The 23,538-nt window shown below is 42.6% G+C and overlaps 1 protein-coding gene across 2 annotated transcripts in view; it reads left to right on the forward strand.

The window, feature by feature from the left end:
* BRINP1 (BMP/retinoic acid inducible neural specific 1) overlaps positions 1-23,538 on the forward strand; it is a 582,603-nt gene that overhangs the window by 408,172 nt on the left and 150,893 nt on the right. The window contains exon 1 of one of the 2 annotated variants that reach the window (XM_016136924.2): positions 6,718-7,176. The exons of the other annotated variant lie outside the window; for it this stretch is intronic. The gene's annotated coding sequence lies outside the window, so the exon portion shown is untranslated. Of the gene's footprint in view, positions 1-6,717; positions 7,177-23,538 lie in introns of those variants that run through there. 2 annotated transcript variants of the gene reach the window in all.

Consider the following 23,538-nt stretch of genomic DNA (forward strand, 5'->3'; position numbering starts at 1 on the left):
CAGTCCCAAGCCTTGTACTAGTGACAGCTGGCCTGAGCTCAGAGTTTAGTCTCTTTTGGGCACCTCCAAGCCCAGCACAAGTGGCAACCGTCTGCAGATCATGTAGGTCATACCAAGTGTTTCCAGGCAAGGCACAGGCAGCCACTAACACTGGCTTGCACCAGAATCCCTCCTAAGAGGCCCAAGAACCAACACATTGATGGCCAGCTTCGGTCTATACCAGAACACCACCCAACCACCTCCACAAATGACACAGCTAATGGGCAGACTGGACAGATACCAGAGCCTTGCTAACTCAAACTCTGCTTTGAAGAGTCAGCACCTGCACAGCAGGTCCTCCACTGTAGACATAGCCATTCCTTAAAGCAATCAGCCTGAGGGTCAAACCCTTCCATTGACATGCCAACAGTAATCAAGGCTCAGCTACAATAGGAGGGTACACACAGCCCCACAAGAAACACACCTGGAGCATCCAGCTCAGGTGACCAAAGATTCTACCACTGGGACCCACAGAACACCTACTACATAAGGCCACTCTACTAAGACCAGGAAGCATAGCAGCTCTATCTAATACATAGAACCAAACACAGGGAGGTAGCCAAAATGAAGAGACAAAGAAATATGTCCTAAACTAAAGAATAGAACGAAATTCCAGAAGAGAACAAATGGAGATAAGCTATCTACCAGGTGCAGAGTTCAAAATACTGGTTATAAGAATGCTCAGTGATTTCAGAGAAAACTTTGACAAGGAACTAGGAAACATAAAAATGGAGATAGAAAACAAAAAAGAACGAGTCAGAAATGAAGAATGCAATAACAGGCATGAAAATTACATTAGAGGGAATCAGCAGATTAGATGAAGCAGAGGATCGAATCAGTGATTTAAAAGATAAGGTAGCAGAAAACACCCAATCAGAACAGTAAGAAGAAAAAAGAATCCAAAAAAAACGAGGATAGTTTAAGGAGCCTCTAGGACAATGTCAAACATACCAACATTTGCATCATAAGGATACCAGAAGGAGAAGAGAGAGAGCAAGAAATTAAAAACCTTTTTGAAGATATAATGACAGAAAACTTCCAGAACCTGGCAGAGGAAATAAATGTACAAACTCAGGAAGTGCAGAGTCCCAAACAAGATGAACCCAATGAAAACCACAGCAAGATATGTCATAATTAAAACACCAAAGGTTAAAGACAGAGAGAACTTAAAAGCTGCAAGAGAAAAGCAATTAATTACCTATAAGGGAGCACCTATAAGGCTGTCAGCTGATTTCTCAAGAGTAACTTTGTGGGCCAAAAGGGGTCGGCATGAAAAGCAAGGACCTACAACCAACATTACTCTACCCAGCAAAGCTGTTGTTTACAATTGAAGGACAGATAAAGAGCTTCCCAGGCATAAAAAAAGCTCAGTTGTTTATTACCACCAAATAAAAAAAAAATGTTAAAGGGACTTTTTTAAGAAAAAATCAGAAATATAAATAATAAAATGGCAATAACGGCATATCAACAATTACTTTAAATGTAAATGGATTAAATTCTCTAATCGAAAGATGTAGAGTCGCTAAATGGATAAGAAAATGACACCCTTATATATGCTGCCTACATGAGACTCACTTCAGATGAAAGACACACACAGACTGAAAGTAAAGGGATGGAAAAGATATTTCATGAAAATGGAAATGAAAATAAAAAGCTGGGGGCAGCAATGCTTATGTCAGACAAAATAGACTTTAAAACAAAGGCTATAACAAGAAACTAAGAAGGAACCAGTAATCCCACTTCTGGGTATTTATCCTAAGAAACCTAAAACACTAATTCTAAAAGACATATGCATCATTATGTTATTGCAGCATTATTTACATAGCCAAGATATAGAAACAACCTAAAGATTCGTCAGTAGACAATTGAATAAAGAAGATGTGGTGCATATATACAATGAAATAATAATACTCAGCCATAAAAAATGAATGAAATCATGTCATCTGCAACAATGTGAATAGACCTATAGGGTATTATGCTAAGTAAAATAAGACATAAAAAGATAAATACAATATGATTTCACTTATATGTGGAATCTAAAAAACAAAATAAATGAACAAAATAGAAACAAACTCATAGAAACAGAAAAGATTTTGATGGTTGCCTGATGGTTAGAGGGTTGTGGGGACAGATGAAAAAGGTGAAGGGATTAAGAAGTACAAATTGATAGTTACAAAATAGTCATGGAGATAAACAGTGTAGGGAATATAGTCAATAATATTGCGATAACTATGTATAGTGGCAGTTAGGTACTAGAGACACCAGGGTGATCGTAAGTTATATAAGTGTCTAATCACTTATGTTGTATGCCTGAAACTAATGTAATATTGTATGTCAACTGTAATTTATTTTTTTAATTATTAAAAAGACAAACAAAAAAAGAAGGGCATCAAAGAACTGTTTATTCAATTAATATATCCTAGGCTCCTCCCATGTATAGAGCTGGGTAGGGCAGTGACTGTGGGCTTGGCTTTTTTAGCAAGGTGACCTGAGTTTTAAACCTGGATTTGGTATGTGATATTGGGAAATACATTTAACCTTCCCGTGTCTCAGTTTCCCTCATCTGAAAATGGGGGTTATTTTAATAACAACAGTACTGATATCACAGGACTATTTGAAGGATTCAATGAAATAATATTTGTGAAGCACACAGCGTAGTTCCTGGGACGTAGGGCATAGTTAATATATTTTTGCTGTACTTTTATGTACCAATATCTCATTATGAATATATGTTTTATGCCTTCGAGTTGTAGTTTTAGTTCAGAAAAATATATTAAACAAATAATAGCACCAATAACTGTTTAATTACAATGATGGCAGTAGGGCTGTGAGGGAGCCGGTACCACGGGACCTGCCTGGGTCTGGAGATCAAGGAAGTAACATGTACTCTGATACTTAGAAGGTAAGCGGGAGTCGGCTAGTGGTGGAAAGTGGTTTCTGACAGAGGAAATGGCTATCACAAAGGTTTAGAGGCATAAAGAAACTTTGTAAACTCTAGTAATTGGAAGAGGGCCATTTTGGTTGGAGTGAAAGGGACACATGATATTAAGGTGAAAGATCAAGCCGTGTACACTTCATGTTAAAATGGGTTTTATCCTAACTGAAGTGGTAGAAGATGTGGCATGTGAACTAAATATTTGAGGAGGGGTCAGTTTTGCTCATGAGGAAATGAAAGGTACTAAGGAGAAAAAGACATGGCAGTAGAGGGACCAGATTAAGGGATTTTAACTTTTTTTAATTTTGACAGTAGTAAATTTAAGCTTTTGAGACAGTGGCAGGTGGCTCAGAGTCCTGCACAAAGAGGGCTAAATCTTACCTTTATTTAAGGAGGGGGAAGTGAAATCTCCATTCCATCACTGAATATTTACCTCTATTTATTGTCTATTCCTAGGGGGGAAAATGCTCTTTACCTGCTTTTTGACTTCCTGTTGGCTTCTACTTTCCAATTTCTTAAGCTCAAATCTAAATGAAGCAACCTATAAACTCTAAGGTCAGGCTGGAAACAAGAAAAGTCATCTACTCTAGAGGTCCTGAAGCTGGGGGTCAAGGTGCACACATCCATAGATGAGATTGGCAAAGAGGGATTCAGTGAAATGTCATGCAAAATTTTGAGAGTATTTTTGTAAATAAGTTTTTCAGAAGAGAAGGAGTCTATAGAGAGTCTATTATAATGGGAAGACTAAAAAGAAACCATCATATTGTCTTATTAAATGTCTTTGGAAAAAGGTTGCATCTAGTATCACCCACAATCTGTAGACAGGAAGTTCTTTCTTAAGTCTACCCCAATTCTTTGACTTCTCATCCTCATGCAAGCCCTTGGTAAATTCAGTGGAAATAGCAAACAGCTGCTCACCAACACCCACCCCAAAGAAAGAACAAGACATTTCTCACATATCTCAAGCTGCCTTAAATGTTCTTTCTTTGGCAAAGAAAAAAAAAAAGAAATATATTTTTGGCCTCTAAACCTTTTCCCACCCATGTGTATTTCTGCAGAAATGTTATCCATATGGTTCCGATTCCTTTCTCCATAAGTCATTAGGAATGTTTTGCACTGAGAAATTTTCTGATGACCAAGGAGTCTTTGGAGACTTTTTAAAATGGCCCTCTTAGCCTTTCTTTATAGAAACAGGGAAGCTAAATAGAGCCAAATGCAAATGAACTAAGTCCTAGAAAGGTTGGAGTTTTATTCCAAACTCAGAAGCCATAATGATTGGGTAAGTCAAATCTGTCCATGCAAAGCTTCCACCTCCTCCTGCAGGAACAAGAGCTGATAAATATTCTATTGAAGCAGAGGATGCAATAGTCTCAGTCGTTTAAGTTGATATTTAGGGTTGAGTAGGGTGACCTCATTAAATTCTAAGCTTTTCCTATCACCCTAGTGCTTCTCCCTTATATTCAGAGGATGCAGTAAAGATTTTGGACTTAAATTTGAGTGTAGAATTCCTTAGTCCGTCACTCACTAGCTGTTCCTTGGCATGCTACTCAGGTTTTCTAAGTTCCAATTTCCTATGATGTAAAAATGGGATAGTATTACCCATCTCATACCTCATAACGTTTTGAGAGTTATAAAAGTTAATACAGAAAAGCCCCAAATGAAATGCCTGGTGCATGATAAAAGTTCAAAAATCCTCTCTTTCCTTCTATTGTTTCTCTTATAGTAGCAGGATCTGAGAAATGTTCTGTGTTTTCTGAGGGAAATATTAGCTGTGTGGGGTAGAAAAATGTTCCATAGTGTTAAGTCCTTTCTTTCTAAGGCATCTGTATCATGGCCCATCTTGGGAGACTAATTAAGAGAGAAGAGCTAAGAGGAATTAGTCTGTATCATGGTCGTCTTCCAAAGCTATCTAAGCAGGTTGTTTCAGACTGATTTCAAAACTACATTCCAAGCAAGGCTGCTGTTGCCTACTCTCACTCAAGGAGGGATGATGGAGAAACAGAAAGAAAAGGAGGAAAGAATAAAGGAAGGGAAGGAGTAGAGAGAGAGAAAAAAGGCAGGAGAGAATGCACAAAGCAGGGGAGACCAGGAGAGATGGCAACCTAGAGCTGCATACTGAAATGGGTGGGAGAAGCAGTGCATGTGCTGAGTGTATTTCTTTGTGGTCAGAATCAAAGTCAGAACTGTCTCAGGAATCACTGCCCAGAATCTGAAGTTGGGCCAGAAGCCTTGGGAAGCAGAAATTTGTCAAAGCGAAAAGGGAGAACTTTCTACCGGGCAGAGAGAAATCAATAGTGGCTGGGGAACTGTCCGTGGTGCTGATTGCCCGTCATTTGGTTTAGAGCGAAGGAGAGAGAAGCAGAGGTGAGCGTTGAATTGGCTACTGTTCCCCGCCTCTCTCCCCTCTCTCCTCGTCCTGCACTGCTGAGAGCCAGGCCATTCCGGTTAGTTCTCTTTTCCTCTCCTTCCGTGTCAATTAAATAATTTTTTCAGGTTCTCAATTCCTCACTCAGCAATTTCTCTTCTGTTTTGCTTCAAGATTCCCCTTCCTCTAATTAATTCACTAACCCCTAGGTCCTTCTAGGCCTCCTTAGTTATCACACCTCTCTATCACCCTTTGAATAGTAATATTAATAACAGTAGCAATCATAATTACAGATAGCATGCGTTTAGCACTTACTAAGTGTCAGGAAGTGTTCTCAGTACTTTTACATACATTAACTCATTTAAATCTGACACCTACCATGGTTAGATAGGTAGTTACACTATCCTAGGATACAGATGAGAAATTGAGGCGTAAGAAGTAAGTAGTGTGGCCGTGATCCCATAGCTACAGGATTCCAACCCTTTAGAACCTGCGCTTTTACTGAATCCAGGTCACTTTAAATTTCTCATCACTTTTTCCTTATTGCTTGCTCCCTGCCACTCCACCTGGTAGCTTCACCGATGCTACCTAACATTACCTGAGCTTCCAGGGACTAGGAATCTTCGTTGCTGATTTAGTTTAAATTTAAAAAGGAAGCAGAGTAAGCAAGCATACTGAATATGTACGGTATGAGAATTCAGATTGTGTACAGGCCTTCTTTTCTGCTTCAGGGAGAGGCCCCATGTCAGCAACCTCAGCCTAGATCCCAGGCTAAATTATGAGCCTTCGGTTCTCTAGAATACTGCCGTAGCGCCTTACCCTCGCCTCTTCCCTGCTTCTGGTTCCATCGAGAGAACTTTGCGTCCTCTCAGCTTCTCACTTCTACATCCTGCCCACGTAGAGAAGCACTTGCTTAATTCTGGGAGGTTACGTGGGCTCATGCCTCCATCCACAGAGAAACAAACAGTCTTAAATACTCACAGAGAGGCACACGGATACAAACGGACCCACACGGGCACTTTCCCAGACAAACATCACACTTGGATGGATACACACAGACACGCAAGCACCCGCATACCGAGAAACACTCGGATACTCGCGCCGCACGCAGCTACAGATACGCTCAAGAACACCACGGTGCGGGGCTTCGCCGTCCTTTTGGGTGCTCGTACACAGAGGCACGCCACCCTATCCCCAGACCCACGAGACTCCTCAGTGGCTCAGCCTCGGCCCAGCCAGGCCGCCCCTCCCTCCGAGGAGGCCTCCCCCCTCTCCTCCTCTCCCTTCTCCACCTCCGCCTAAAGACGTACAAAACACTCCTCAGAATAAACCCCGGCTCCCGGCTCCTCCCTCCCCGCCCCGCGGCGGTCGCTCCCCCATTCATTTTCGCCCGTCGCCGGGTAAGTCCCTCCCCCCGCGTAGCCCGGCCTCCGCTGCTCCCCGCCCGGAGACCGCGGCGCACTTGGACTTCCCTCTCCATTCGCTCGCCGCCTCGCTCCCGGTCCCCACGGCTGCGAACTGATCTGGCGCGGGGGGGAGGAGGAAAGCGCCGGCGAACGAACGATTGAGAGAGGAAGAGCGAGAGCCAGAGAGCCGGGGGACAGAGGGAGTAGTGACCGCGTTTCGGAGCCTAGATTCATGCCTGTCCTCGGGACCAGCCAAGGGGACTTTACGGCTGAGTATGAGCCAGGCTGCTAGGAGCCAGGTACCCCCAAGCCTGCAGTCCCCGCGCCGTTCCCGGTATGCGAGCTGGACGCAGGGCTCTCCCAAGTTCCTACCGAGCCGAATAAAAAGCGTCCGCCCGCAGCTCTCCGCCGAAGACGGACATTGACTCCAGGTAAGGCGGCGCCGGGCACAGCGCCTCGCAGCCCATCTGCCCTTGGAGACCGCCCGGGGCCGCATTCGGGGCGCCCCCGCCCGCCCCGCCCCCGCTTCCTCTCTGCACCCTTCTGCTCTTCTCTCGCCACCCCGCTGCCTTCAAGTCCTCTCAGGTTCCCGGGGAAAGGTTGCGGGGGAGGGAGAGGTCCCCGTATTCTTGAGTGTAAAGGGTTAAATGCAGGTTTTAGTAAGTGGCATGTGTGCTCCCCGCGCGCTCCCGACGTGTGTACCATGGTTGGAACTTGATGTGGTTCTGGTGTGTGTTTGCGTGTGCAGCGTCGTTGGCGTTCGATGCGTGTGTTTGTGATGTGTCTGTGCGTGTGTGTGTGTGTGTGTGTGTGTGTGTAGGGGAGGGGTGAAGAGAGGTCCTATAACCTATTTAAGACGCAGTGTGTGTGATCGTGTTTGTACGTATGTGTTTGTATGTGTGCACTTGTGTGTCTTTTTAATTAGGTCTCTCTAGCTTACACGGAATGGGATTCTTACTATAGAATCACGTAGCCATTGGGAAACCCGCTGTGGACTTCCTCTTGGGGCTCTGGGCTTGGGGTTTGGGAGGATTATGGGGATAAGAATGGCGCCTTATTTAGCCCAATATTGGTACCCTTAAGGAAAATTCCTCCAATGGACGGAGACCTGCTACACTTGGACTCACGGTTTAATATGAAAGAGAAATGGCCAAACCTTGAAGCAATGAGATGCTGTCACTTTAAATTCTACACGAGGCAGACTCGGGATTCTGATGGGAATTCGGAGTCGCTGGGTAGTCAGTGACAGAGAAAGGGAGAAGTCAGCAGTGGGCTCCTTATCTGGGGCTTGACAAGTCTGGGAGAGAGTCTACCCTGCTTCTCCATTTGTAAATGGTACGGCATAACAGCACCTTCTGCTTATGGTGCTTTTGGGGAGGATATGGGCAAGTTTGCGTGGATCCCCTTAAAGGAAAAGGAGGAAGAGTCCTCAGAGACTTGCTCATCCATCATAGTTACACAGGATCTCAAATTCCTACAAATTTCATTTGAGGGAAACTCTGGGTAATATGGAAGAAGATGGATGGGGCACGTCCCTGAGTCAGATTCCTTCTTTCCTTCCCCATTTTAGACAGGCTTGGAAGCCCCAAGAGAATCTCTTCCTAAACTGTGCCTCCTCATGGCTCCCCTGGAGTTAGGAGGGTACTGGGAGAAGGCAGAGAGGTGGCGTGTGTGTGTGTGTGCGTGTGCGTGTGTGTGTGTGTGTGTGTGTTTCAGTATTGAGGGAGACCTACAATTTTGGAGTGGTTGTGGGTGGGGAACTCATGGCAGGATATGGCAGTAATTCTCTTAAAACTGCTGTCCTGCCGTCAATATACATACACCTCACATCTTGCTCGGCTCCAAAATACTGCCAAGGGCATGGGGGTAGTAGACAGAATCTCAGTAAGGAGGAGAGTTCAGGTCAAGTCCCTCTTTCCTCCGCCTCCTAGGAGGCTCTTGAGGTAAGCCCCTTGGCCACCCTGGCTAGATCCTGCCAGGCTTGGACTCTGGGACCAGCCATTGATTTGATTCCTGGCTGCCTCTTAAAGGCTTGCCCTACTCAGCAAAAAAATGCTGAGTTTTACTGCTGTTCATGGCTTCCAGATTCAGCAGCTGTTACTTTTCCAAGGTAAGAGGCAGCCGTTCTGCTCTCAGGCAACAAGGCTCGGGGTGGAAAAGGGCTGAGATGCGGGGACACAGCCTCCTGTCTACCCTGGCTGTGGGGAAAATAAAGTAGAAATATACTTGTGTTAAAATATTATTTATGTGTAAGTGTGTATGTATCTCCTGGGGAGAGATGAAAGCAGACATGTGTTTGCAGGAACCTGCCCTCATGGGTGGGTGGCGGTGCTACCTGCAGGCACTGGCAGATACACCATCCTCTGGCCGGAGGCTGATACCACAGACTGAAGCCTTCGCAGGGCCACAAAGAATCTGTTTCCGGAAGCTCCCATCAGAACAGAGCTCTCAAGTTCGTTTTGGGTGGGGGTGTGAAGGCAGAGGAGGAGACCCCAGGTAAAGACCTGCTCTCATTTCCTTTCTTTTTCCATTCATAGACAATCCAATCTGGAAGGAATATTAAAGAACAGACAGACAGGACTCTGTGGTCCAGAAAGGGAATGAGAATTTCCCCAAATCCTCTAGCGACTTGATGGTATGCCCAGGGCTAGAACCTGTGATGCCTGACGCCCAGATCAGTATCCTTCCCACTCCGCCATACGGCCCAGGGACTATGTATTGCTCTCCCCTCCTGTCCTGCCACTGCGCTCCCGCCCAAGACAATCATTTATCTTCCCTCATCAAACTTCTCATTTCAGAGATGCATTTCAAAGCTGTTCCATCTGGAAACATGACCCCGGAGAGAGAGGGTGCCTCAGTCAGTCTCCTCTCTAGACAGACAGGCAGACATGCACACACAGAACATAACATTATTTCTCCAGTGCCTTCAGAGAATTACACGCAGGCAGGGACCCAGTACTGACTATGACTGGTAGCCAGCAGAGCATCTGAACTGTACCTGAGCTCTTCATTAAAGGATACTTTGCTTACCATAGAGGCAAGTGCACGCTGTGCATCCACTGATGCACGTACTTCGGGCAAATTAATTTCTTTCTATTAATGAGAATCTTGCCTTCATACAGTTGTACATATCGCATTCACAGGAACATGTGCAAGCACACATGCACACGCGCACTCTTACAGACATGCGCACACACAGATCCAGAGACCTTTCCTACTTGCTGTATTCCCCAAAGAGAATTGCAACCTCCACACCAAATCGTGTTCCCCTATACAAAGGTGTCACGCACATGAAGACTGGGACTCGTAGTCACAGAGAAGGAGAAGTATAAAGCCCTATGAAAGATAGGCTTTTGAGAAGTCGAACTCAGGCCCACACAAAACTGCTCCCAGACTCCTAGATGCGCGTTTCGGGGTGCTGGCGAGCACTGAATAAAAAACAGGGGTTTCAGGCCCATCTGCAATAGAGCTTTTTCCACACAGGCTTTTCCGGGGCTGGATGACACTTTAGCTCCCAGAAGGGGGAGCTGTGACTCCATTTCAACCAAGGAGAAACAGCTCACAGAGATCTCAAATCAGCTCCTGGGCCCTCGTTGAGTTTAGATGGCCCAGCTGAGGCCACACTGCATTTATTTGAAACAGTACAGGTGGGGACCTTAAAAACACTGTCCCCTGGTCAGTGCAAATAAAACGTCTTCTTGGTGCTTGCAAGAGTTTATGCTATTGACCAGAAAGTCTTCTATTTATCTGGAAAGGTCTTTGCCCAAGGGGCCTTCAGTTGTGTAAAGAGACACGTTCTGATTTGCATCCTCTAGTCTGTCCCCTCCCAGTTTCTTAGGCAAAACCACTAATACATATCACCTGAACAGGCCACTGGCCCTTCTTCTCTCTCTGCATCCTCCCTTGCTAAAATCCAAGGATTAACAAGTTGGCCACTGACCACCTGGTCATCATGTTAAAGACAAGGTGGGGGTTATCTGAAGAGGATAAGGCTTCAAATATCATTCCCCAAATAATCTCCCTCGTTGTTTCCACTCTAATTCTTCTGCAAGGATTACCTTTATTTTTCCTCCATCTCCCAACTTCAGCCTCTGCTTTTTAAAATCCTACCCATATTTCAACATCCAGCTCAGATGATCCTTCCAAGAAGTCTTCCCCAAATCTTACTTTAGAATGAATCTCTTTCCACCCTGTTCTTTCATATGATTATTTTTTCTGGAACTCTATTTTAACTTGTATATCTAGTTGCCCTGTTTTATGGTTCTGTGGGTATATGTCTAGCTTACCCTCTTTCATATGGTCTTCTTAGACGCATCTTTTTATCCCTAAGGAATGACATATAGGAGGTCTGACACATATTAGTTGTTCTATAAATGTCTCAACATAATCTGTAATCTCTCTCTCTCTCTTTCTCTTTCTCTCTCTCCTCTTCTCTCTCTCAATGTCTCTCTCTCTTTGATAGTTGTTTCATATTCAAAGCAATGCAATCATGACTTCAAAATTATGCCACCTATACCTACAATATAGGGATACCAATGACAAAATTATGTCGTGCATGAAGGTAAAACTATGTCGTACATGAAGTGAGCATTTTCCTACTGTGTTTTCCTTTCTTCTCACCCAGTGAGGCTCCTTTTACAGCTCCTTATGCTGGAGAGAAAAGTGAAACTGACATTGACGAGGTCCCTAGTCCAAGGTCACATACCCGACAGAGATAGGATTTGAACGTAAGTCCTTCTTGCTTCTGTATCTGCTCTTTCCCAGTGTAGCACTGACTTAATGGTAACCACTGTGGATGGCCAATAGGACTGGGTTGTTCAGCAGATGCTAGAAATAGTTAGGGGCATATATTAACTCTTTGAATTGTGTCATCAAGGAGTTGGGGTTGTTGGATCAAAGAATCTCATTCTTTTCAGGTTTCTCAATCGCCAAACCTTTCTCCTCATTCAAGAATCCTTTTTGTAATATCCATAACACATGGCTACTCAGTCTTACTTTTAGTACTTTTAGCAACAGTGAGCTCATTACCACACAAACCAGCCTAAATCTGCCTTTTATTCAGAAGTCTCTGAAATCACACAACACAAGTATAATTCTCTTCCAATTATCAGCTCTCCGCATAGTATGGAAGTGTGATCATATCACCACAAGTATTCTCTTTTAAACTAGATGGGTCCATTTTCATCACCTCGTCTCTCGTAACATCCATTTGTACCCTCATCAAGCAGATGTTGTCCTATGGGTGTTCCCTGGTTTATCTCATTTATAGGGTTTAGAAGCTTCGTAAGGGGGTAGGTGACCTGAAATCCTTGAGTGATGATTAAAAAGGGGACATTCATTCATTCATTTGTTCAACAAATATTTATCTGGGTGTCTACTATTTTTTAAGCATCACTCTAGACCGATGCTGTCAATTAGAATTTTCTGTGATAATAGATATGTTCTCTGGGCTGTCCTACATGGTAGCTGCTAACCACATGACGGACTGCATTTTTAATATTATTTAATTTTTATTAATTTTCATTTTAATTTAGCTATATGTGGTTAGTTGACTACAGTTTTGAACAGCACAGATCTAGACATTAGAAATGTATCATGAACTTGATCTTGTTTTCATGGAGCTCTGTAGTCTAGTGGGGAGAGATGGATAATAAATGAATAAGCAAATAGATGAGCACAGTTATTTCATACAATAGTAAATGTCATTCGAATAATATTTTGGGGTAAGAGGCTAGAAAGGAATGTAGATGGTATACATTTAGATAGGGGAATTAGGAAAAGACTTCCCTGAGGGGTGATATTAGAGCTGAGATTTAAATTGAAGGAACCAGCCAAGTGATTATGTAGGAGAAGAATATTAGAGGCAGAGAGAAGAACAAAGATGAACTTACTAAACAAGGGCAAGCTTAGGACATCTTAGGGATAGTGTGGCTGAGGCTTTTGAATGAGAAAGAGAAAGTCATGAGATAACAGTAAGAAAGGTAGGCAGGGGTCGGATCACAAAGGCCCTGTGCAAGATGGGGGAACCAAAAGTCAAAATATCTCCCCCTTGACATCTCCCTCTTTGGGAGGCAGGTCGTCTGAGGACTGAGCCCAGGAGAGTGTGGAGATCGAAAGAAACTCGTTATCAAATATTCGTGACGGGTTTTCATCGTGTCCATTTTTTATCAGTCATTTCAATGAACTCTTCAAATCTTAATCTGTAGTCCTGCTCTGAGTGTTACACACTCTGGGAACAGCCAAATCTAAAGGGAGAAGGAGAAACTGGAAGAGGGGGGATGGATAGAAAAGGAAGAAGGGAATGAATACCTGGGGGAGAAGGTAATTGAAGAAGTCTGCTGAAAAAGGATGAAAGCTGAAATCAGTTTGGATCAGCAAATATTTATTGCATTTCTTGTCTGGGAAAGGCCTTGAACAAAATGCCTTGGGTATGGTGATGAATCCTGCTAGGTGCTGGCAATCTAATAGAGGACATCTGCAAATTTGTAACTAATTATCATTTATAGTAGACTGATAATTGTCATTTCAGAAGGTCTGTGAGAGTTTGGGGAAGTGTAAGATTGGAGGAAGATACAGAGGTGGTAATGGTGATGAGGTGGGGGAGGGTGGCCATGGCCACAAGGCCTTAGGGATCAGAGCCTGTATCTTTTCATTTTGTATTTCTATTAATTCTAAATTTCATGTAATACGAGCACAGGGACTCGGGGCACCTGATTTTAATCCTGGCTGCTATCTCTGTATATTAGGCTCACTTCCTGAGTGTATCTGCCCCTCCCTGGGCTTGCCTTCTGCAAACTGAGAAGGACCAAACCAGGGCCCATCTCACTGGAGGGGTTGGCTTAGCTCTTTGGAAACGTTGCATGACGAGTGCTTGTAAAAGCAGAAAGAGACACAAGCATGCTGACCATGCTTCATCGTAAGGTTTAGATGTCTTCTCGAAAATGAGCAAATCTAGCGGAAGTCATACTCAGGGCACAGATGGCGGTTCAGGACAGGGTGGTTGCGTGGGATAGATGTGCTGCTATTTAACTCCTCGTATCAAAGCGCTTAAGTGGTAGCATGAAAGCCACTGTTCTTCTGGAATGCAGTTGCCTAAAAAGGCTGCCTAGAAATCCACAGACAGTCCTTCCTACTGAGGGGGCAAAGAATACAATTAAGAAGATAATGAGGCTGAGGAAAAGTGAAATTAATTTGTTTTTTTTTTTTTTTTTCATATGAGGGTGAAGGGGATCTTTGTCTCTCCAAGGAACTATCTTTTGGAAATTGCAGGTGGACTTAAGAAGAGACTTAATAGACTGAGTGTGAGAAAGTTAAGAGAGGTAAATTACCCGGCCTGTCTCCTCTCCAGTGGAGGACACACACATAGGAATTGAAAGCTTGACGAGGACACAAAATATATCATTCTGAACAAATCCTGTTCTCCGTTTGCGGAGACTTTGCTCACGGATGCAGAGCTGCATGCATTGATGTTGGGATCATCTTGCAAACAGCTAAGAGACAGTATCCCCCCAAGGGTGAGGAGGTAGATTCATAAGACAATTAACAAAAGCAAGATGCAATCATTTTTGTGTAAACTGGTAAGGTTAGAGCCGCAGGGCTCCAAGTAAATGACCCATCCGATCAGCTAGAACACTTTGTAAGGGTTAACCCAATACGGGCCTGGGGGGCGTTTCTAAGATATAATTTAGAGGTCCTGCAGATGAGCCAGGGGGAACCTCTATGGGAAATCATGGATCTTGGGAATAATGTGAAGCAGCTGAATTGCAGATTACAAACTGCTTCAGGTGCAGGAAAGGGAGCCATCTAGGATACGTTTGCTTTTTAGGGGACCCACATTTCCGAGTGGTCAGCTCTCACATCTCCATTCTAAGAATTAGCCATCCACAAATGTAGCTGAAACTCTGAATTCCTAGAGACTCCAGAAACCCCAAGATAAACCCGGAAGAGCCTTCCGAGAGCTGTGGCAGAGACATCTGCCTTAAGTAAGTACGTTTCAGTTTACATGGGAATGGAGAAGCTAAATTTCTCAGGGAATTTGATGGGCTCTGAGTTTATAGTCACTTCACAGGGAAAGGACCAACAAGGAGCCTTGACTGACAGTATAAAAACGTCTGCACAAAGCACAGGGGCCGTTAAAAAATGAAATCAGGGCTTTGATATGTTTAGGAATTTAGAGGAAAGATGGAAAAACAGATCACCTGGCAGGAGTTTTTCTGCTGGGACAAATTTTGGAGGTACGACTCTTTGAGATGAAGTGGTCTTCGTCAGATGCCATTGCCAGAGATGGCCAAGGCAAGGAAGGGCTGAGGGGGCTCGTAAAGAATTTCGTTCTGAGTGCACATCACTAGGAGCATCATTCAAAGTCCAGTGATGCCTTATAGATGATTCTTGGAAATATTACCGGATCAGCCACAGTTTAACCTGCCCTCTCCTCTCATTCCTGACCATGGGACTTATACATTTAGGAAGAGCATAGGGATAGGAATTGAGGGTGTTATGGAAAGATCTTCACCCACAATATTTAGAGCTGGCTGAAATGTCACAATTATAAATCCATTCTTAGAATGTGAAAGTGTACGTGTCAAGCATGTCAGGTATGTATTCTTCGTGCTCTAACGGTCGCTTAAGATACAGATGTCTTGTTGAATATTCTCGACAGTCTCATGCACAGGTCGTACATCCCTCATTCGTTGAGATGAGGAAACCAGGCCTCAGTGCGGTGATGCCACTTGTTTAAGGCCACATACTGAGTCGGTGATGTGTCAAAGATCTGGGCTCTCCGTGTCTGACTTGAAAGTGTAGAGTTTGAAAGCTCGGATGCTGGAGTTTGAATGCCAGCTCTGCCACTGGCTACCTCTGTGACCTTGGCCCGATGACCTGATGTTCCTGTGCCAGTTTCCTCATCTGTAAAACAAGGGTGACAGAAGTAACCCTTCATAGAGAGATTGTGGGGTTTTAATGAGTTTATATGATAAGTGCTTTGAACAATGCCTGACAGATCATCAACATTATATAAACGTTAACCGTTGTTCCTTTTTATTATGATTACACCCTGTGACATTATATGAAAGGTTTCGCATGACCCCAGGTATATTCCCCAACTAGAACTGTCCTGTAGGAAAGAGATTATTACCAGGTTTGAGGCACTACCTTGCAAATGAGCTTGCTTAAGTTATTTTTACCAACTCTCTGTCCCCCAACGTGGCAGTGTGATGCCAGCAGTGAGGGGAGAGATTGAGAGAGTAGGAAAAGGCACAGCAAGACGTCAGATGACTGAGCCAGGTGTTTTTACTCTCCATATTATCGTGGGTCAGAAGCTAGATCCAGGCATAGCATCAATAGCCATCCCAGCACACTCTTCATCATAGTCCAGTTCAACGTTCTCTTGTTATTTTTAGATCTAAACTCTTTTTCTCTTTAAGATCCAGACTGTATCTCAGTTGATTCTGGTGCACTAGCTCCCTGCAGCCTATGTCATCGTACCTCTTGATTTTGGTTTTCTGCTCTGTAAGACCAGGGTATTCAGTAAGTGCATGTGAGAGAGCCGCTGATGGACAGCTTGCCACTCGCTCTGGTGTGAACTGCGTTTATCATACTTCTCCTCATGAGTCCCCTCTTCTGCATCGTTATCATTTATTTTACCAGGTGCTTGCATATCTCAACATGTTTATCTCATTTACCCTTTACAGCCACACTCTGAAGTTGAAATTACTCTCCCCTTTTTCCCGATGAGGACCTTGTGGCTCAGAGGAGAAAGGATCTGCCCAAAGGATTTGTCACTTATTATACGATAAGTTACTGCATCAGGTCTCATACCCATATCTTCGGACACTAAATGTAACGTTCTTTCATGGAACCGCCCTTCTTCCATCCACCCCTATAAGGCATCGTCCAGCTCTTAGCAGCTTGGTGGCCTCCCAGAATCAAGGTTGATTATTGCTCCTTGGTCTGTATTGTTTTAGTTCAGGTCCATTGTTGCAAATCTTTGACCATTCTGCCATGAAGGCCCTGACCTGAATCCTGGTCCTGTATACATCTGTATGAGAAAGGCATCTATATTACATGTTTCAGGAGATGTTATAAGTGGCGCCAATGAGGGGAGGATTCTTAAATCTTAATAACTTGCATTTTTCTTTCTCTCTTTCTTTATCTGTCAACATCACAACCATCTTACCCTCTTCTGGTGCTTTCTGGCTGCCAACTTCATAGCCACTTAAAATAGTAATTTAACGTCACATGCCTCGGTAGGAAACCTTAGCTTCGCATGCTTATTTGCATCCTTAAGTTGTGGAAGTTCAAGTGCTGCTGAAACCAGGACAAGTCATCATAGAATAAGCTACTATCTATGATGGCCAGAGCTAAGATCATACTTTTTTTGGGAATAGAATCACCAAAGCCACCTCTGATAACAGTAACACTTTTAAAAGCAGCTCATCCCACGATGGAAGTGACATGAATTGTGACAGCCAGACTTTGCAAAAGACATATATACACACACACACACACACATATACACACACACATCTATATATAGATATCTGATACTTCTCTGTCCACACACACACACACACACACATGTGTAAAGAAAGGAATATTGAATGTAGTGGAGAATAAGTTGGGAGGAGAACAATAACTACAGAAGGAAATGTTCAAGGCAGAGTTCTCCAAATCTATTAGTGGAACGTGATCCTAGATATATTTATAAAATCATCTGTTGTTAGGATGTTATCTGGGACTGGGACTTCCAGCTAAAAATGGAATGGGGGATACGCTTGGCCAAATAAACCTATTTAAAAAACGCTAAACTATTCAGCTTCTCTAGTAATCAAATAAGTGAAAATAGCAGTGAAATGCTATGTAGCATCATCAATTTTTTTTTAATGCCAGCATCTAGTCTTGGCAAGAACGCAGGGAAAAAAAGACACTCTCATGTGACATTGGTGGAAATCTGTATTGAATACAGCCTTTTACGAAATGCGACTTTCATTCTTTCATTTAAAAAACAAACACACACACAAACGTTTATTGAACACTTATTCTGCACCAGACACTGTTCAATGAGCTGTAACTACAGCAGTGAACAAAACTGACTTGTCCCTGCCTTCTTGGAGCCGAAGATAATAAATAAACAAGTAAACATACAGGGTGCCGGAGGGGGGCAAGTGTGAGAGAGATAGCAGGTGGCATGGCAGGAGCGGCCTTGCTGTTGTACAGGTGGACAGGGAAGGGCCTCACTGAGATGCTGACATTGGGGCAGAGATCTACGGGAAGTCAGGGAGAGAGCAAGGTGGCATCCAGGAGAAGCGCATTCCAGGCGATGGCAGCAAGGATGAGGTTGCTGAGGTAGGGCCGCCTTTGGTGTGTTAGAGGAACAGTGAGGAGACCAAGTGTGGCTGTCGTGAGGTGACCAAGGGGACATGATGGGAGAAGAGGTGACGTTTTAGAGTAAGGGTCAGATCTTTATTTTGGTATCGGTCGCAATCATTATCTCCATCTATCTATAGATATTTTTAAAAAGGTGCAAATCCTTCCACTTTAAGAAATTCTCCATTTTAGAAGTGAATTAATTATATGCCTTCAGGTGTGTGAAGAAAGAACTTTATCAGAGTGTCTGGGAGAAAAGAAAAGAGAAACAACAGAACAAAACATACAATGCAATATCTAAGTCATGAAGAATGAGAGTAGAGGAGCACATTTATACGTTAGATGGTGGGATAAAGATAGGGAACGTGATCCGAAAAAATGGGGCTAACAGCACTACCTTTCCGACAGTTTCGTTGTGACCGTGAGTATCGCATATATATAAAGCACTTAGTGACATGCCTCATATGTAATAACGGCTCAGTATATGACACTCATGACATTTATTGACAGGGACATATTTCTGGTCGGGCTATTAAGTTAAAACATATATGTATAGCAAGGCTATTTTATAAGATGCATGTTAATATTAAGTGATTATCTTTGGGTGATAGGTTAAGAGTGAATTTCATTCTCCCTTTAAGACCTACCTGTGTTTCCTAATATTTCTCTAACGAATGTGTGTTACTTGGGTAATTAACACTTTAATAGTAGGTTGTTATGGATCACTGACCAATTCTCGGTAGGAAACAGCGGCATATACTTTAATGCATAGTTTGCTAAATTTCTAAGTCACCTGTCCTAATTTAAATGAACCAGTTTATTATTATTATTGTTGTTATTATTATTATCATTATTATTATTATTAATTACCTTGGCCTGAGCAATAACACTCACAAGAACTAAAGATTGTATCTTCTAATACATGTTAAGATCGCTATCCCACCTTTAAAAGAAAAGCTGTCTCACCTTCGTATCACCTGGACTCATTTCATGCATCGGAAAGTGCTTTGTGCATCCCACTTCAGAAAGCGTGGATTTAGTGGCTTCCACCTTGGAGTCAAAAATCTGTATCTCTGACTGTATCTTTATTTTTAATTTGGGAAAATGACATCCCTTCTCTGGACCTCAGTTTCCTCACTTGTAAGATAAGGGCTTGACATTCATTGGAGGATCTAAGACTCCCTCGGAGGCCCCACTTGCGGGGGAGGGGGGCGGTGGGTAAGGAGGAGTCAAGCTGGTGAGACAAGATCGGAGTCCATCCCAGCTCATGGTCTGCATCAGATTAGCTTCACTGTATCCGCTTTGCTTTATTATTACTCTTTTGTATCAGATTTGAATAAGGAGTTCCAAGGCTTTAAATGGACTCACAAGTGATGGATTTTGCCCTAGGTTTTGCCACCATGCTGAAATTTTGGGAGACCGTGTATATAGCTACAACACTTCCTCCAAGGGCTTAGTGGGAAGAGAAGGCATAGGAAGACTGTGTCTTAACCACCTTTGTGACCACAGTGCACAACATATAATTGCCATCAACAGATTCAATGAGTTCAAGAAAGTATGAGCTGTATCCACATCGGTCTGTTATAGAAGCGAAATATTTCCATAGGGAACCTCAGAAGTGATAGCATACCAATTCAAGTTGCCCAGGAATGGCTTGGGGCAGACAGTAGCATTGGCAGGAAGGCTCTATACTTGTGGAAATGAAGAAGGGGTCATTCCAGGTAGAGGAAGTGATAGGCACAAAGCTGTGCTTACGTCTACAGAATGACAGAATGTGAGAACCGAGCTACAAGGGCCTTAGGAGCCATCATATCTGACCCACTCTCTTTTTTTTTCTGGACTCTGACAGGGGGAGTCATGGCCAGGTTACAATCTTCATTAGTAGGGTTGCTAAACCTAGAACCCCACACTCCTGACTCCCAGACAGCAATTATTCTATTGGCAGAACCTCTTCATATCATTTTCCATGGTACACTAGTTCTTTTAAAACTCTGAGAAAACTGTTGTGTGGTCAAACAAATTTGGGAGATGCTTCATCCTCTACCCTCTTCTTGCAAATCATGTTATATATTAGCACATTCAAGGCTCTGACAAGTCCTGTAATAGGAGGAAATTTTAAAGTCTAATTCAAGCTTTCTCAAAATTATTTGACCACAAAATTTCAACTTTCTATATTTTTTATTTAATTCTTATTAAAATCCTGTGTAGCTTACTTTGGGAAACTCCTTAGGAAAATAAGAATATTATGTACATGGAAAATTTTAATATAAGCAATTCTGATGGTCCATATTATTTCAGAGATGATGATCATATTAAGAAAATTCTTATCAAAGAATAGTAAAGTGGGAGGTTTCCCCAATTTAATGTAAGTTTCTCCTTCTTCTTTCCCTTTCTTCAGCTTTTACCATCCTACTTTTCTGACTTTTTTTCTCTCCCTTCTCTCCTCTATCTCTCTTTTAGTTTATTCTTGCTTTCTTCTCATCTGTTTTTATTTTCTTTCTTTCTTTCTTTCTTTTTCTTCTTCTTCTTCTTTTTTTTTTTTTTACAAGTAGCTATGCTCCAGATTCTGGATAATCTCTAATTAAGAGGACATTTTCTGATCTGACTCTCTGCCAGTCTGAGAAGGAGACAGATGTGCAACCTGAGATAATACAGAGAAAGACAGTATGTTAGAGAGCAGAAAGAAGGTCTGCCTGTGTGAGCTATGAAGGTTGAGTAGCCAGTTGGATAAATGGAGGAAGGACGTTCCAAGTAGAGAGTGGGAGAGGAAACGATTCCTTCTGACTGGAGAGCATGCATTGGGGCGAAGCTAGAGAAATATTCCAGGAGTGGAATATATGAGGCCTTGGAACTCATTTGAAGTAATCCGTGTTTTAGAAAATTGTTGGTAGCTCTTTTGAAAAGGCTCAACTTGATCAGATCTGGGGTTAAGTAAGACAAGGAGGAACGTGGGGGGAAGGTGAGGAGAGGGGAGTCCGGTGGCCCTTTAGCGGGATATGGTTATGATTCAGATGGTACATAGATGATGTCCTTCTAGGCTGGGGCAGCGGCTAGGGAGTGGATAGACTGGAGGAACATTGTAATGGTGGAAAGATAGAGAAGGAGGGGTTGAGGATGGATGACTTCTTTAAGGTTATGCCACATCTAGGCTAGTTCTCTCTACATAGTGCTTCCAAAAACAGCAGGGTCTCAATTATCTCACCATGGGCTGTGACACTCCAAAAAAAAAAAAGTTCTCAAAACAAAATTAAGTTTAATTTGCTTTAATTGAAAATCAACATATGCCATGTACAGCACTCTCAAGAGGTGGGAAAAAAAAGCTAGAAAATGAAATGAGCAGTTGGGTGTGGTAGGACTTCCATTATTAGAAATCCTGAAATGAGAATTGGTATTGATTGAGGAAAAAACTCAGACTTAAATTCAGGAATGGGAAGGAGTAGTTTTCTTAATCTCTCATGAAGTCGTTATTTGTATTATTAAGAATATGATAAAGCATCTGCGGTATAAAGGAAAAAGCATTGACCTTGGTGTCAGGAAATTTAGATTTGAACTTTATTCTCGCACTTTAATTGTATGATCTTTGGTAAGTTGTTTCATTTCTTAGCCTCAGGCTTCTCATCTGTAAAATGGGAATAATAATCCAGACATCACTGGATTCTTATGGGGATTGTGTGATTAATGTACATGGGCATTCAGAGGTACTATTAAAAGATGATGGAGAAATACGAGTATGAAAGAGGAGAAAAAGGAAAGAGGTAGAGAAAGATTGAAAAGGCAATGGAAGAAAAGGAAGAGTGAATCTAATTGACTCGTTCAATCACATCATATTTATTGAGAGCCTACTAGGTTCAGGCCTTATGCGACATGGTAGGGGATAGAATGGCAAGCAACAGCCAGCCTTGCCTCTATGCCATCTGTATTCCTGTGATGAATATCTCGGGCTCTAGGCCATAGAATGACGTTCAGGAGGAAGAGTGGACGAGAGGAGGCGTTTGGGAAGCATTGAGATGTGTTTAGGAGCTCTCATTGGGCATTCTGCTCTCTTTTCACAACCACCCTGCCTTCCTTGTTCACAGGCAGATGCTTTGACCCTGATTTAGGTTCCCCGTGTCTCATGGGGGAGAGTCTGAAAACCACATTTGCACCCAGGTGTTGGTGGCTTGGAATTGTAAGCTCCAAGTGTTGAATTCTTGTAATATTGGCATCTTAGAATCATAGTTGTAGAATTTTAGGATCTATCAAAACTTAGAATTAGAGAATCTTAGAATAATAAAAACTCAGAGTCTGAATCTCATAGACTCATAGAATCTAATAGTGATAGAATGTGAAAATAAACTTTTCATACCACCAAATCTTAAAAATCATAGGATCTTGAAATTAGAGTCTTTTTGAAGAAAATGGCATTTATGATTATCTGGTCCACCCTCCTTCCTAGTTCATGGAAAATACTAATATAGCATTAAAAATGCAAACATTCCTGAGAATCTTTATACAGGAAAAAGGTAGTCATAAAGGAAATATAATGCTTCCTAGCACCGATGATGAATAGATTTACCAAAGGACACTGATAATGGAGACAGGTGGCGTTTCTGCATATTGTAAGTTCTTGGTGGGGTGATTGTTGACTTTACCGATATCGAAAGCACTCATGACTTCGGTCTCTGACTGTCACTGCTGTAATTCTTGATGTTGTTCCAACTAAGCCGTACTGTCATCTTAGAAAAAAGTCCCCTAAATATTGGTCTTTCTTTGGCCTGTAAGGTCCAGGAGATTAGACGTGATATGACTTCTGTAAGGTTTCCAGAAACATATTTTGCATAGCTGGCCTTTTCAGGTGTTCAGTCTTACTGTCTTTTCCCTCAAAGCGTCTTCTCGTAGTCACATGATGAACTATCGTGGCTCTGCGTCCTTGTTAATGTTTCCTCTGAATTGTCATTGGTTTGTTTTGTTGATTTTTTTTTTTTCCAACTCGTAACCTGGCATCTATTTTGTGTATAGCACTTGTTTCTTCCCCATTCTCTCACAGGACCTCAGATCCAACTGCATATTTTGACAGGTATAGAAAGAACCTGGCTTAGAAAAGTATGTAGAGTGTGTTGAGCTCTTTGCTTTAAACCGTGGAAGCCGCGTAAGTATACATGTGTGTGCATGTGTGTGCGAGTGCACATGTGCTGTTCACGTAAAATGTGAGTTTGGATGTCTCTCATGTGAATATGCACTTGTATTTGAATGTGTCCACGGTGCCTATGTGTATTCATACGTGGATAAACTTACATGGAAATGAATGGACTTCTGAGTAGGTAAGAGATGTAAATGATTATGTGGCTCTTGACATTCTTTGTTGAGCATCTACTATGTTTCTGACAATGAAGTAAGTACTTTCTTGGATGCTAATGTATTTCATTTTACAACTATGAAGTAGTTATTGT

The sequence above is a fragment of the Rousettus aegyptiacus genome, unplaced genomic scaffold (genome assembly GCF_014176215.1).
Source record: "Rousettus aegyptiacus isolate mRouAeg1 unplaced genomic scaffold, mRouAeg1.p scaffold_m13_p_3, whole genome shotgun sequence".
Classification (NCBI taxonomy): Eukaryota; Metazoa; Chordata; class Mammalia; order Chiroptera; family Pteropodidae; genus Rousettus; species Rousettus aegyptiacus.